Source organism: Urocitellus parryii, unplaced genomic scaffold (genome assembly GCF_045843805.1).
Source record: "Urocitellus parryii isolate mUroPar1 unplaced genomic scaffold, mUroPar1.hap1 Scaffold_350, whole genome shotgun sequence".
Classification (NCBI taxonomy): Eukaryota; Metazoa; Chordata; class Mammalia; order Rodentia; family Sciuridae; genus Urocitellus; species Urocitellus parryii.
Window position 1 is genome coordinate 8,700 of NW_027553168.1, and position 15,384 is coordinate 24,083.

The window sequence follows — 15,384 nt, forward strand, 5'->3', positions numbered from 1 at the left end:
CCGACACCAGGGGACGAGGTGTCTCTTGAGCCCTGAGAAGAGTGGGCAGGAGGACAGACACTCCCGGAAGGTGCATTCCAGGTTGGAGAGCACGTAGCCAAGGGGAAGAAGAGTGTCAGGCCTGCCCAGAGGAGGGAAGAGCTGGTCAAACCATGGATCTAGCACTCCTTCGTTGAAGGTTCTTTGCCTTGTGACCTGTCTTGTCCCTGCCTGTACAGCCACTGTGACTTGTCTGGGGTGGACTGGTGTGTGCAGAGCCAGGGAAGGTTCAGGAGTATAGGGTCGGAGGTTTGCTACTGGAGGCCTTGGCGAAGGAGAGGCCAGGGTTTTGCTGACTCTGCACCTGCCTCCCCACAGTGCCTTAACTTCCTTCTTGGTATTTGGGTGGTCTTGTACACTGAGGCTTTCCATCAGCCTCAAGGCTCTCTGATTCTCCAGATGCTGCTGCCATACATGCACCTGCTCCTGGGTGGCTTGAACATGGAGCACCAAGCATACCACCTGCTGTCCCAGATTGAAGATGGGAAGTCAAGCGAGGCAGAGCCTGAGTACCAGGCGGACTGGAGTGTGTATCTAAGGGTATGTGAGGAAAGGTCCGAGTGTTGTCCCACTGCGGGGAGTCTGCATGGATGGTGTTGGGCTGGGAAAAAGGATTAGGCTTTGTCCACTCAGGTGATGGCTGCTGTGTGTAAGAGGTCCTGTGTGGGCTCAGGGGCTGAGGTCTTCCTGGCAGACAGGGGTATTGTCTGTTTGTATGAAGCTCAGGGCAAGGCAGTCATATTGGCATCTTTTCTCCTCTAGCTACAAGCTCAGTTCCAATGAAGGCTCCTAAGCCAACCCCAGAGCTAGAGCCTTCTCCAGGAATGGCTCCGGTGCCCTGGGAAGGGGCAGCAACAGCATGTCATCCAGAGCTGGAGTCCAGGAGATCAGGTGTCTCCACTAGGTACTCCTCATGGCCCCTTACAATAAGTGGGTGGGAGGCAGCTGCCACATTCACGTCTTCCTGGAAAACCAAAGGACAACAAAGTATAAGAGCATCCTGGTGAGTCTTCGAGCAGGGGAGTCTCCTGGGAGCCCACATTGGGGAAGACCGAGTCCACTGCAAACATCTTGGACTAGGCATGTATTTTTGAATTAGAGCTGCTGTAAGGTCAATAAGGAGAGCAGAAAATGAGGAAGAGAGAGGCCAGAGCTTGACCTTAGAGGTGGGAGAGCAGCAGCATGCCAGGTCTGGGTGGGAGTCGGCCTGCATGTTTTGGGGTGTGTAGGCCCAAAGTGCAGAAGCTAGTGCTGAGTTCAGAGGAGGTCAGAGAAATAACTAGGGTACAGGCTGTCCTCTATTGGCCTTGGTATTGTTGATGAGTGTGTTGGACCTAGGAGGTTGGAGCAGAGGAGGTGGCAGTCATTTTTCTTGTGTGTGGGAGAGGATATGTTTCTGGTTAAGGGAAAGGAGCCTTCTTAGCATGATTTGATTAGGTAGCTGTGGGTTACAGAAAACTGGGAGCCTCATACAAGGCCACTAGTTTCAAAGTTTGCATGTAAATATATGGGGAGATAGAGGCTCTCTTGTAGAATATTTGTGGGTGTGGATTATCTGCAGTGGGCTCCAGGTGTCCAGCTACAGAGGAGCCATGTTCAAACACTGCCCCTGCTGGGTCTGTACCTTCTTATATCCCAGCACGCACTGAGACTCTAGAGGCCAGCAGCTCTCATGGCTATCATTAAAGAGTCACAAGCAAGCTCTGGTTTAGGTTTGTGCCTGATCTGCACACAAATGCAGCCATATCTCAGACCAGAGCAGGGATATAGGAGAACACTGGATCATTGCTCCCATCTTGATGGGACTAGAGTGTGTCTGTGCAAAGCCTGTTTGGTCCTTGTTCCCTTCTCCCTGTAGGGCATAGCAGGTTCAAGCAGAGTCTTGTACCAAGATTGGGCTAGAAGCACATAGGAAGGCCCCACATAGTCACATGAAGTTCTCAGGTGGCCGGGTAACAAGATGGTGCCCTTGTGTTGAGAGCTCAGTTGTCTCTGATTGTTCTTGAGCAAACTCCTTGTCTGATGAGCTTTCTCCAATCCTGCTCGGGTCACATGCCAGGACAGGGCTCTGACCATCACCCGCAGGGCTTTAGATGAACACTTGCTCTAGCAGGAGGATCCAGAAAACTTTGAGCTTCTGTATATTGGCTCAAGCACCAAAGTAAGTTGGACAATCAAATGGTGGGGTGCAATGAGTCACGGTGGGCTCAGGATAACTTGCAGCTCAAACAGTGTGCCTAGGAACAAAAAACAGGCAGGATGTTTTGGGCCTGGTGTACAAAACAAACTGCAACAATGGGGACATAAATCTGCAGGTTCTTAATGTTGCACCAGGAGCTGCTGGACCTTCCTAATGTGTGTCCTCGCCTTGACCTGATCAGGCATTGCAAAGTTAATGTCCATGAGGGGCAGATTAGAGAGGCTTCTGTGTGTTCTGTCAAAGTACAGACAACCAGAGGTGTCGATTTTGGCAGCCTATCATGCCTGAGACAAGTACATGAGAAAAGCAGTTCAATGAAGAATCATTCCTTTAGGCACCTGGTTTCCAACAACTTTCCCTTCATTGCAAACTGACTCCACTTAAGAGTAGAGGCCACATCTAGGGAGAAGTGTGTGGTGGAATAGAACTACTCATAGCTTAGTGAGCTGGTCTTGGATAGGAAAATAAGAAGGGGGAGGAAGAGGAGGGGAAGGAGAAGAAAATGGAAAATGAATTGAGGGAAGAGATGATGAATATGAACACAAAGAAGACTAGAAGAAGAAGAATTAGGAGAAGATGAGGAAGAACTAGAAGAAAAAACAAGAACTGGAAGAAAAAGAAAAAAAGGAGAAACAGAAGAAGAAAAAGAAGTATAACAATCAGCAGATTAAAAATGTGAATCACAATAATAATGAGGAGGAGGAAATGGAGATCGTAGGTAACTAAAAGAAAAAATATTGTTCCTGTGGTGGCCTTCTTCATGTGTGGGGCTTTCCAGGTTGTGGCCTGACAGGTCACATAGTGACACTGCTCTGATGGGGCTTTGGGAGGAGCTCCACCTGACGCCTCAATGGTTGCTAACTGCTGAGTTTCAAGGCTGTCACAGAGAGGGGTGGGGGCAGGTGGGACTTGGGGTAACTCACAACACCAGAGAGCTCCTATCTCTTTCTAAGAGGACTCCATTTTCTTGAGTCCACACCCAGTGGATCGTTGTGTTTGGTTTCTCAGAAATCAGCACAGTTGATCCTTTCCATTTTGTCAGAACTTTCATCATTTTAAGGGAGTTCAGATTTCTGGAAGTCCTGACATTCTGGAAGGCATCCTGCCAGAGTCCTTTGTGCAGCCACAACAAGTGTCACCTCTGTGTGCTGAGTGTGAGTGCCAGCAGTGCCGTGGGATGGGCCTCCCGGAGACTTCTGGAGGCTAGATGACTGAGCACGGTGGGCCCATTTCTAGTCCAGGGTGTGCTCATGGCCTCACCCGAGTGGGGTCTGGTGTCTCTGGCGAGGCTCTCACAGCGTCTGGCCCAGTTTTGTGCCAGCATGAGAGCAGCTGGCTCCTGTCTCCTCACGGTGGCCCTTTTCTCCCAAAATGACTTCCCAAAGCCACAGATCATCACCCACAGTGGGCAAGGACCTCCAGTTCACGTGCTCAGCCATCAGCAGCAGCAACCCCCCAGACGTCTGCCTGGAAGAAAGACAATGAGCTTCTGGTCGACGCAGACACGGAGAACTTCTCCCACGAATGCGTATGCATGCAGGATGGGGAGTGATGGAGTACACCACCATCCTGCACCTCCCGCCTGCCACGTTGGGGCATCAGGGCCACTACCAGTGTCTTATCACCTACCACCTTGGCTCCGCCTACTCTCACAAGGCCCGGCTCACGGTGGACGGTATGGAAGTGCCCCTGTTGGTCTCTCCCAGGCACCTCATTCCGACTGCTGTCCACCTCAGAGAGGACGGAGGCAGGAGTGGAATTAGATCACACTGTTCCCTGGGTTTGGCCGGGAGAAAGCTCTGCAGATTAAAGCACCCTTCTTCCTTGGTTTCGGGTGACTTTTGGGATGTGAGGTGAGCAGCAGAGCTGAGCCTTGCACTTCTGTCTGTTGTGCTCCGGGAACCATGTGGTCCAGTTTCCAGGTTCTACACATACCCGGATCCTGGGGAAGCTGTGCCCTTGAATGGGTGGCAGAACTGTGGAGGCACAGGCCATCCTGGGCAGGGGCAGGTCCCCACCTCTCAAGACAGCAGAGACAGGACCGGTGTCTTGGAGGGTGGCACGAGGTCCTGTACTCAGGAACCAGCATGTCAGAGTGGATCTCTTCAGGGCTGCTGTTTGTGGAGGGGGACGGGAGGAGCATGAGTGGGCACTTGGCCTCACCATGGAACCTGGGGAGATTTTCCGATCATTAAAGTGCCAGTGACAGAGTTGACTCGCAGGTCATCAGAAGTGGTGGTGCTCAGTCAGCCCCACAGACACAGAGCAAACTTGACCTCACTCTGGCAGGGTGGCCTTGGTATATTCCGAGAGAGGCCCCACTGCCACCTCAAGACTCAGACCGCTAAGTGACTCCCTGCCAGGGAAGTTGTTATTTATACCAGGTAAAAGAGGTCCCAAGGTGCTTACCCACAGAGCCCCATCCCCAACCCTTTTCTATACTTTAGAGACAGGGTATCTCTGAGTTGCTTAGGGCCTTGCTGCATTGTTGGGGCTGGCTTTGAACATGATCCTCCTGCTTCAGCCTCCTGAGCCACTGGGATGAGAGGCATGTGCCACGTGCCTGGCTGACCAGAGCAGCTTGGTCAGGAATGGTGGTGACGCCTGCTGTGCAGCTGGACCCTGACTCTGGCATCCCACAGGCTGAGCCAGTGAGCCCTCAGACTGTGTGGCCCTCAAGCTGCCCCAGGGAGGCATGGACCTTCTCTCTGTGACTCCAGCTTCGTGAGCAGGTATTCCTGTTGCTGGCCTCTCTCCTGGTGGCTTGTGAATGCAGGAAAGCCTTAGGCCACAACTCCACCTGCATGACCCCTCACCCTATGAGGTGCAGGAGGCAGAATGTCAGCCACAGCCTGAGACTCTATCGCTAGCTGGAACGGAGAGGTTGAGGAAGTGCCGTGCCACTGTGGGGAGAGGCTGGCTCTTTCCCTGGGATGCTCATTGCTCTTTGTTGGCTGTAGCAGAGACCTGGGCTGGTGAAGGCACAGGGCGGGGAGGGAGCGAGCTGTGGCCCTCGCACACCGGGGGTCTCTTCCCCAGAGGCATTCCCTGCATTTGCAGCTAGCTATCCCCTAATCCCCTTTGTGTCTGTTTTCCAGTGCTGCCATCATTTACCAAAAGGCCCCACGACATCACCATCCGGAGAGGCACCTGGGCTCCCCTTGAGTGTGCTGCCACGGGCCATCCCAAACCCCAGATTGCCTGGCAGAAGGACAGAGGCTGAGACTTCCCTGCGGCTCGGGAACATCACATGCATGTCATGCCAGAAGACAACGTGTGTTTTCATCACTGATGTGGAAATGGGCATTTACAGCTGCACTGCCCAGAACTCAGCAGGCTCTGTGTCTGTGAATGTCACCCTGACTGTCTTAGGTTCCACCCCTGATGTATTCCGAGTGTGTGTGTGTGTGTGTGTGTGTGTGTAGGGGTCTTAAACAAAACCTAGGGCAAGCACTGTGGAGTTGCTCTTTGGAGCCTAGGAGTTATTGGAAGGTGTTTCTACTGTTTGAAATTTGGGGCTGATTTTAGGATTTTTCCTCTTTTTTAAAAAAAATATTTTTGGTACTGGGGATAGAACCAAGAGGCACTCAGCCACTGAACCACACCCCCAGCCATATTTTGTATTTTATTTAGAGACCTGGTCTCACTGAATTGCTTAGTGCCTCGGTTTCGCTGAGGCTGGCTTTGAACACATGACCCTCCTGGCCTCGGCCTACCAACCTGTAGGGATTACTGGCATGTGCCACCACATCTGGCCCTATCTCTTTAAAAATACTAAAGGCCAGTGCAATGCTAGAGCCTTGAGCAACTAGAGACCAGACAGCATGCAGGAGGGGTGTGGTCTTGGTCAAGAACAGGGACACAGGCCAGTTTGGGAACAGGAGCATCTTTGTGACCTGAGATCAGCCATCTGAAAATTTGCTGCTCTGACAGAAGCTCTCTGGTGGGATTGTGCCATGTCTAGAGAACGAAGCAGACCCACAGCACTGAGGCCCCAGAGTGAGTGTGAGCTCACTTGACCTCTGGCAGATACCCTGCCCTTGGTGGTACCCTTGGAAGACTGCATGGTGTCTGTTGAGGAGATGGTAGCCCTCCAGTGAAAAGTGGCCAGCAGCCCCTCACCCCAATCACCTGGCTCAAGGGTAACCGCTCACTGAGCCTCACCCACAGGCGCCACTTCACCCGGCAACCAGCTGCTGGTGGTCTAGAACATGGTGGTGGAGGATGCAGGCCCGTACACCTGAGAGATATCTAACATCCTGGGCACAGAGCACACTCACAGCCAGCTGAGCATCTTGCCCACACCTGGCTGCAGGAAGGAGGAGACCACCATGAGCGTGTGCACCATCGCCCTGGTGTGCAGCATCCTTCTGACGTCTCTGGTGTGGGTGTGCATCATCTACCAGGAAGGACGAGACCACCATGAGCGTCTTCACCATCGCCCTGGTGTGCAGCATCTTTCTGACGTCTGTGGTGTGTGTGTGCATCATCTACCAAATCAGGAAGAAGAGCGAGCAGCACAGCGTCACCAACACAGGTGAGCATGGTGGCATTTATTTTCAGGTCAGGAGAAGCCATGACAGTTGACGCTAAAAAATATCAACAGGGCTGGGGATGTGGCCCAAGCCGTAGCGCGCTCGCCTGGCATGCATGCAGCCCGGGTTTGATCCTCAGCACCACATACAAACAAAGATGTTGTGTCCGCCGAGAACTAAAAAATAAATATTAAAAAATTCTCTCTCTCTCTCTCCTCTCTCTCTCTCTCTTTAAAAAAAAATTCTCTCTCTCTCTCTTTAAAAAAATATTAACAAACTGCCTGCTGATATCCTCCTCATAAGTCCTGCGGCTTGCCACATGGTGGACTGTCCCTGAAACTCACAGTGCTCTGGTTTGTTAGTTCGGTCCCCTTCCTGTCTCTCTTCTCCATATTTGTGGTCCTCACATTGGTTTCCCTGCTTTCGACCTGGGCTCAGGTAAGTCTCAGGTCTGGGAGGGCCTTTCTCTTGCACCAGCTCCACCTGGTCTCTGAGCAGCTTCGATGGCTGTTTCCAGGGGATCCTGTTTGAGGCCTCACATTGAATATGCAAATGCATCTGTTGTCACTGCCACCCTGATATCTCATTGTCTTATCTCCTTTCAGATGAAACCTTTGTGCCACCAGTGTTCCAAGCTACCTCTCTTCTCAGGGGATCCTTTCTGACCAGCAAGAAGCTGTGGTCGGGACTGATGGTGGCCATCAGGCCAATGAGGACATCGAGAGTGACGGTAAGGCCTCTGTTACAGTGAGGTGGGGCTCTGGGTGACTGTCCCCCATGGGTAGAGATGGCCTCTAGCTTCTCCCAAGACGGGCGTCTGGCATTAGATGGGCAGCATCAAGTGACAAAGGTGGCTGCCCTGCCAAGGCCTCTGCTCTTTGGCTCAGCCCTGGTCTGTCAAATCCTGCAGAGGTTTTAACACCCTGTGTCCCAGGAAAGTCACCCCCTGGGATCAGTAGTGAGTGTCCCAGTCGGGATCAGGTAGGACTGCTGTAAGAACAGCTGCAAGGGACAAGCCAGGCCCCGAATCCCAGCCCTGCTTGCACAGTTGGCTGTTGGTGTCTGTGGGTTCAAGTACCTACACACTAGAAATATTCAGGGCAGAGAAGCTGCACGAACATGCAGCCTTCTCTTCCTCATCATTATTCCCTAAAATAGAGTCCAACAGCCATGTATATAGTTACATTTTACTAGTCATGATGATTAATCTAGAGGTGACTCACGTGGGATGACATAGGTAGGTCATGTGCAAATGGTGTGTCATTGTATACATGATGATTAATCTAGAGGTGACTCACGTGGGATGACATAGGTAGGTCATGTGCAAATGGTGTGTCATTGTATACAAGGGACTTGAGCATCCCTGGATTTGGGTATCTTCGTGGGGCTCTGGCCCTGGCCCCTCATGGATACCAAGGGATGAGAGTCCAAGGGCTGTACCCAGATATGCTCTGTATTCTGTGTCAGAGGGAGAGCACTCTACAGGGGCGCGGTTTTAGTGGGTGGAAGATCATGAGCACTTGCTGGGCTGAAGCCCGAGCCCATGAGAGCTGCTCCTCTAACATGGTTGTGGATGCTGAAGGACTGCTTGCTGGGAAGATGTTACTAGGAAACAGGCCCATTGCCAGCTCCACCCACCATTGATAGAAAGACTGCAGCAGCAGCTCTGCCCATTCTGTTCCTAAGGCTCATTGAGACATCCTAAGCAGTTTCTAAACCAGGGAGTCTGTTGCAGGTGTGTGTCTCAGAGATGGAGGCCTCTTCCCAGAGGTTGGTGTTCACAGCATCATGCGCAGGAAGCCCAAGCTCTGTGTCAGGTACAGTAAAGAGCCCTGGAACATGGACACAGAAAGCTACCGGGCACCTGGTCCACCTGAGATGGCTGGTGATGCTTTTATCAGAGTGCCCTTTTGAAATCAAAACCTGGGTTGACCTACTCACTAAATGAAGAGGGGAGATGCCTACATTTCCATCTAGTATTCTCTCTGAATTTACTATATAAACAGGAAGGTCTGGCCTGGTGCCCTTTTAATTCTAGAAGTGTCTCTTAGATACTATTTATGATACAGTAAATCTGAGCAAAAATTTTCCAGAATAATAAGCAACATAGGGAGATTTAGTATCTGTTCACCAGGGCTGTTTTGAGGTTAAACTTCTAGTTGTTCAGAAAACTCTTAACCCTGCATGGTACCTAATTCAACTGTTGGGGTTTGCTTTTGCTTTCTTCTTCATTTTTTGGCTGTGATCAAAGTACTATGACTACATTCTCTAAGTCCGAGATTAGCTTGATCTTACGCATGTGAGCATGGAAGACCCGTCTCCACTAACAGTGTGGCATGTCCCCAGACTTTTCCGTGAAGGTTTTGGTGGGGGAGCAGGACCTCACTTGGATGTGAGTGAGTGGCCTGTTCTGTGTGCGGGATGGAGATGAGCTGGCAGTGGTTCTGATCTGGCTCGCTCTCTCCTTCAGAGCCCAGCAGCTCTCTTGGGTGCAGTGACTGCAATGCTGACGTGGAGAGTTTCTCCAAGGAGCAGGCCTCCACTCTCAGCCCACATCCAGAGTCAGCACGCAGCCAAGTGCACTGCATGGCCAGGAGCCCAGACAGGGTGACCGAGGAGACTCTCCTCATCACCCTGGCAGTGGGCCCTGGGGACAGGTGGAGTGAATGTTGCTAATCCACCACACACCATGGGTCAGAACATTTAGGCTTTCTTCCTTTTCTTTCTTCATTTTTTGTTAAAAGCAAATGTGGTCTTATCCATGTTGCTGGATTGTTAGCTGAGGCTTTTTATTAAGGCAAAGGCTGCTGGTGTTGGTAGCTGTGCATTTTTTCAATAGTGACGTTTTAAGTTTTAATTCTGCCAATATAATATTACATTGGGGGATAAAAAAGATCAAGTTCTCACCCTTCAGGGCTATTTCTACTGAGGAGCCAGAGCAGGCCTGTCCACACCCTTCCCTCACACAGACGGGACTAGGCATAGACTACATAAGATTCAGCCCTAGACCTGGGAGAGTTTTCACTTTTGAGCCCTGTAGCTAACCATCTTATGAGTGCCAATTCACTGAAAATTACATTGAAACAAATAAGGTCCTTAAAAAATCTCAAAGTACAGTTCTTTAGCCAAAAGGCTGAAGGGGAGATATTAGCCAAATGGCTACCTGTGTAAGATGTTCTATCAGAGGTTAACATTTTTCCAGAAGATAAGCACATTTAGAGTTTTGTCCTCAACAGTTAACTTATTAATGTCACTTTCACAAAATATGTGAATCTGCTGCTTCTGAGAGGCAATGTGAAACAGGAAGTATTACTTTTATGTACAGAGTTATTTGTCTATAGAAATTTTGGTACAATGTATATTGAAAATCATGTAAAATATTGGAGTGTCTAACAAATGGCATTGAAATGTCTTTAAGAAAGGCTGATTTATAACTGTTGAGCATATGGCTGGGCTCGTTCCTTCTTTTCCAGAGATTACCTTATCAATGCAGTCATTCTGCTTTTGATATTTTCCCCAATAGGGGGAAATTTAGGCAAGGCAGGATCCTGTACTATGGCTCCAGGGTAGACACGACAGTTAGATTCCTCTGATTTCTCTCTGAATTTTTCTACACGTGCACTTCATTCGTAAAGCCATAAAATCCAAAGTGCAGTGACTTTTCCATCTCATCTTCTCTCATTCCAGCGATGACTCCACTAAGGAAGAGGAAGCATTGCTGTTTCCAGCACTGGTCCAGGCCACGTCTGAGCCCAAGGCAGAGCAGTGGAGTAGGGATCAGCCTCCCGAGGGACTGCATGCCTCTATTTAGCCACTGGAGCTGCAGATGCCCACTTCCTCTCTCACACCACATGGGTCATTGGACCATGTGTTGTTAGGTGCCACCTGAGGGCCATTGAACATAGCACCTGGTTAACAGGAAGAATGCCTGTCTGCACCTGCCACAGGTGCTTCTTAAACAGAGCTCTAACCTTACCCCACAGGAACTGACCTCAGGGAGAAATGCCCACATGCACAGCTTCTGTGCCCCCGCCCCACTCCCCCCTTCCCCTTGTCATTCTTTTCAAATTGTGACAGTCTCTCTACAGCATCCACCACGGGGAGGTAGGAAATGACAGGTCACACACAGACCAAACGCGAGCTTTGCCAGGCTGGCTGTGGCACTGCCAGGCACACTCATTAAGGGGTTCTGGGGGGCTGTTCAGAGTCCCACCATGACACACTTTCTTCTTTGGGGCACCCTGATGACAACTCCGGCCAGTCTGACCCTGGGTACCAGGGCCACAGTCGCAGCAGCTCTGGGCCTCAGCACAGTTCTGCTGCTGCCCGGAAGGCAGGGCTCTCGCGGGGGCCCCTTCTTCATGGAAGTGCACGAGTGGCATCCGCTCAGGAACCCTCTTTCCCCACGTCTGACAGCCGGCAGCGGGTCTGGTCGTCGGCACCCAGAAAGATGAACCCTCCCAGGCTAACAGATGCCATTCGATGGAAGACACCCACAGATAATCCAGAGGAAAGAAGAGATTCACAATGAATCTGTGTCAAACTGGTTAAACTCCAAGGCCCACAGTGTGCTAGGGGTGGCCAATTTGGAGCCAGTGAAAACCCGTGACCAGGAGAAGACTGCTACTCTGGGCCTCGGTTCTCTAGGTACTTGTGCTGGCATGAAGACCTACAAGGACCCACTGAGTGCAGACTCCAGCAGAGGTATCAATACATGAGAAAATGAAGTACAGAGAGACAAAAAGGACTCAGGCGTGCTGGTCCAATAAGCATCCCACAGCTGGATGTAGAAATAGGCTCTTCCAGAATTTGACATGGGGCACAGGGGTAGAGGATACCATTCTCTGCAATGGTCAGGATGCAGCCTGAGCCTGGGCCTACTGGAAGCCTGAAGCTGGAAATGTGACGACCAGGTGCAAAGAGAGATTGCTGGGCTTTGGGGAGCCGCATTCCCCATTGAACCAGGTGCTTCGGATTCTTTCCTGGCTTTGCCACTAGCTGCCCCCAAGACCATGAACAAAGCACTTCCCAGGGATCTTCCTCTGCGTGGGTGGAAAACCAACAGTTGACTGAGGGGCCCGGACACACTCAGCATGGGCCTAAGGACATGGGCTTACTTACCTTTATCAGATTTCTTCTTCTTGCTTTTGCTTCTTGGGACATTTGGATCTCCAACCTTGACCTTCACCACCCCCAGCTCCCCTCTGGCTTGTTTTGGGCCCCTTGGGGGTCACAAGATTCCTTCCTTCCCCTTCTTTTCCTTTCGGATGCCACTTGCTTCGTCTCCCTTTGATGTCCCTTTGGAAGGCATGGAGGGCTTTTCTGATAAAATAGCTCCCTCTAAGCCTTCCCTGATCTCTGGCTGCTTCTTCTTGATCTTGGGGGTTGACTGGTCTTCTGACAACTTCCATTTCAAGCCTTTCTTGCTGCTTTCCTTGGTGGCATCTACTGAGAGAGGACTTGGGGTTGCAGACCATTGGGAGCTGGGACAAATATCATATGGTGAGAGCTGAGAGGACGCAAGGGAAAATGCTCATCCTTTTACCATGCTATAGACAGGAGGGCAAGGTCCAGGGGTCACTCTGCCCCAAACATGCTCCAAAGTTCATGCCTTCCTCACACATGGACCTTACATTCAACTTAGAGCTCTTTTGCCTTCTTACTCAAATCCTCCACTCAAATAAGGGTGGGGAAAAGGCTACGAAGCCAGAATGTTTAAGTGAGGCCCTCTCTACCTATGAGATGAAAGGGAAACTGGGAGGGAGAAGGAGTCTTTTAGCAGGCTGACCAGAGCAGGGTCAGAAGGTCTGGTCTGTGAGTCTGACTTTACCACCAACGTACGTAATTCCACGCAGGACCTAGCTCCTCTCAAAAACTCAGTTTCCCTGCTTGCAAAATGAGTAAATGGATGAATAACAAGGTCCCTCCGTAACAAATTGCAGATTTAAAATAAAAGTGAAGGGCTTGTAGACACTCGACTCCCAATCCATCGACACAGAAGCCCCTTGGCCTTTCCAGTCCTGGGCTCTAGGCTCCTTGGGGTGGGGGGCACTGAATACACAAGTGGTGACTGATAAGCAGATTCACTGCCTGGCAGAGTGACTTCTGGTGCCGCCTTTATTTACAACTTTCCACACCTCTGCTTAGCATTTTATAATTGTGTGGTGACTGCACAGGCAAAGAAATCCTTCTACACCCTCTTCTCAACTGTCTCTTTGTCACACCCACATATAACACAAAGAACACTGGGGAGCAAAGTCAGCAAACAATCTGCGGCTGGGAGAGCCGGTGAAGCCGTATCTGAAGATCAAAGCCTGGGTCTCCACACTGCCTCAGACTGCAGCCTCTGACCTCATCAGAGATCGACGCCATTCTGGGCTGAACATGCATCAAGTCTTATCTGCTGGGCTCTTCAAAAAAGCTCAGTGAACTGGCTCTGGAGGTACTCACATGAGGAGTGGTACAGGTAAGCATCCACGTCACACCTGGCTGAGGGCAGGGAGCCTGACTGTGCCCACAGACCCCTGAATCTTCTCTCCAAAGGCCATGTGATCATCTTCTGTGTGCCATACCTTGCCAGGTCCTGGAGTCGTCACCCTCTGCAGAGCTTGCTTGAGACACACCTAGAAGCCCAGGGTGGCCAGGGGATGGTCAGTGCTTTACAGTGTGTCAGAGTTGCTTTGGGCTGGTCCATTGCCAGCTCAGCCTTTGTTTGAGTCACCTTTAGTGCCTATAATCCACAGCAGGATTGTGTGTGTTGGGCAGAAAAGTCAGAAGGGCTGGCTGTAAAGAGAATGTGTATTTCACGAGTCAGGGTGCTGCTTCCTTTAGGAAGATGTTCTCCTCTAGCTGCAACCAGCTTCCCCTCCTGGATACACATGGCTCATGGGCTGCCAGAGCGTGGGAGCTGACACGTCAGGATAGGCCCTACCTGCACTTTGAGGAGTGTTACTCTGTCTCACTGGAGACCAAAACCCCTCATTTGGAGAGACCATGGTAGTAGACTGGACCATATTGGTGGCATTATTGCTACAGGAGGACAAAAGAGGCTCACTGCCTTTTCCTTCCATGGCTTACCATCCCTGACTTACCTGTTTTAAGGGGAACGATGGCTCCTTCGTGCTGAGATCCCAGTCTGCCATCTGGGTCATCTTTGTTCTCCAGAATATGGGAAGCAAAGAGTCTGTGTGCCTTTATAGTGAACTTTGAGGCCTGGGAATTGGCTCAGAGAAGCTCCTGGTTCACATAACCTGGGAGGAGAAACTGAAAATGCCAAGTGTGAAAGAGGCTGCAAGACCACCCACCGAGCTCAGAGGTATGGCCTGCTGAGGAAACCAGCCCAGAGCACTCAGACTCAGGCCTTCCCTGTTTATGCAGATTGAGTGAGACCCTTTCTCAAAAGAAAATATAAAAATTGGCTGGGGATGTGACTCAGTGGCTCACCACCTCTGGGTTCAATCCCCAGCAAGAAAAAGTAAAGTAAAAATTTGCTTAGGCAGTCATTAAGAAATTTGACCATTTCTGTTTAATGCATAAGTTTGTACTCATGCTTTCAATAGTGAACACTCATTTGAGCCTATACAGAAGAGAGGAAGTTTACAGGGCACCCACCAATAGACACATGAATGAACAAAAGGAAGCAGAAGAGGAGAAAAATAAATCTTCCAGGTTCCTTGTATATGCTTTTTCTTGTTCAAAGTGTACTTGTTTTGCATTTATAAATTAAGAAGTTAAAGTGGTATATATATTCAGTGTGATCATTTCAAAGCAGTCTGAGAATAAATAAGTAAAATAATAATTTACTTAATTATAGATGGAGAGAGTATGGGTGATTTTTTTCTTTTTCAAAGCAATTTTCCAACATTCTAAATTCAATTAAACTCCTCCTCCTTTGTTGTGAGGGTTGCCACAGAAGTGCTCTACAACTGAGCAACAGCCTTTTTTAAAATTTTGAAACATGGTCCCCCTATGTTAGCAAGCCAGCCTCGAACTTCTGATCCTGCTGCTTCATATACTTCTGAATCGTATAATGTAGACTTTATAATGAATCCTGCCTTTCTTTTGAAATAAAAAAAATTGTATTAAAGAATTCAAGAAGGTGAAAAAATTAGGAAACTGTCTTTTATGTAAGCAAAAAAAAAATGGTAACACCATGCCCAGGAGACATGGCCATTGCTCTGGAGAGTCATGGCTGCTGCTGTGAAAGCTCAGGGAGACTTGAAGTCAGGAGAAGGGAAAACAGTGGCATGTATAGAATCACTGTGCTAATGCTCAGAAATCAGTGCTTTGCACAGCCCTTCAAACCAGTGTGCAAATTCCATAATGAGGGTGGAGATCAGTACTCCTGAGAAACCCCCCAGGTCCACACAGAAGACAGGTCTGAGAGAAGTATTCTATAGTGTTTCCACAGCACTTCTGACAATGCAGTCTTCTTTCCACCCCATCAAGATTTGTAAAAAAAAATGCAGTTTCTGGGTACTTCTGAAGGGCAGCTGATATGCTACATGGACCCACCTGGTTTGGGGGGCTTACCCCTGCATCCCTAGTTATTTGCCATAGCTAAAAGGCTCATCAGATCTGTTATGGCTTTTAAATCTCTCCCATTAAAAG

General features: G+C 49.9%; 1 pseudogene; it reads left to right on the forward strand.

Annotated features, from left to right (window-relative positions):
• The first annotated feature begins 3,610 nt into the window (after positions 1 to 3,610).
• On the forward strand, positions 3,611 to 11,305 carry LOC144252010 (leucine-rich repeats and immunoglobulin-like domains protein 1; annotated as a pseudogene).
• The last annotated feature ends 4,079 nt before the right edge of the window (positions 11,306 to 15,384 follow it).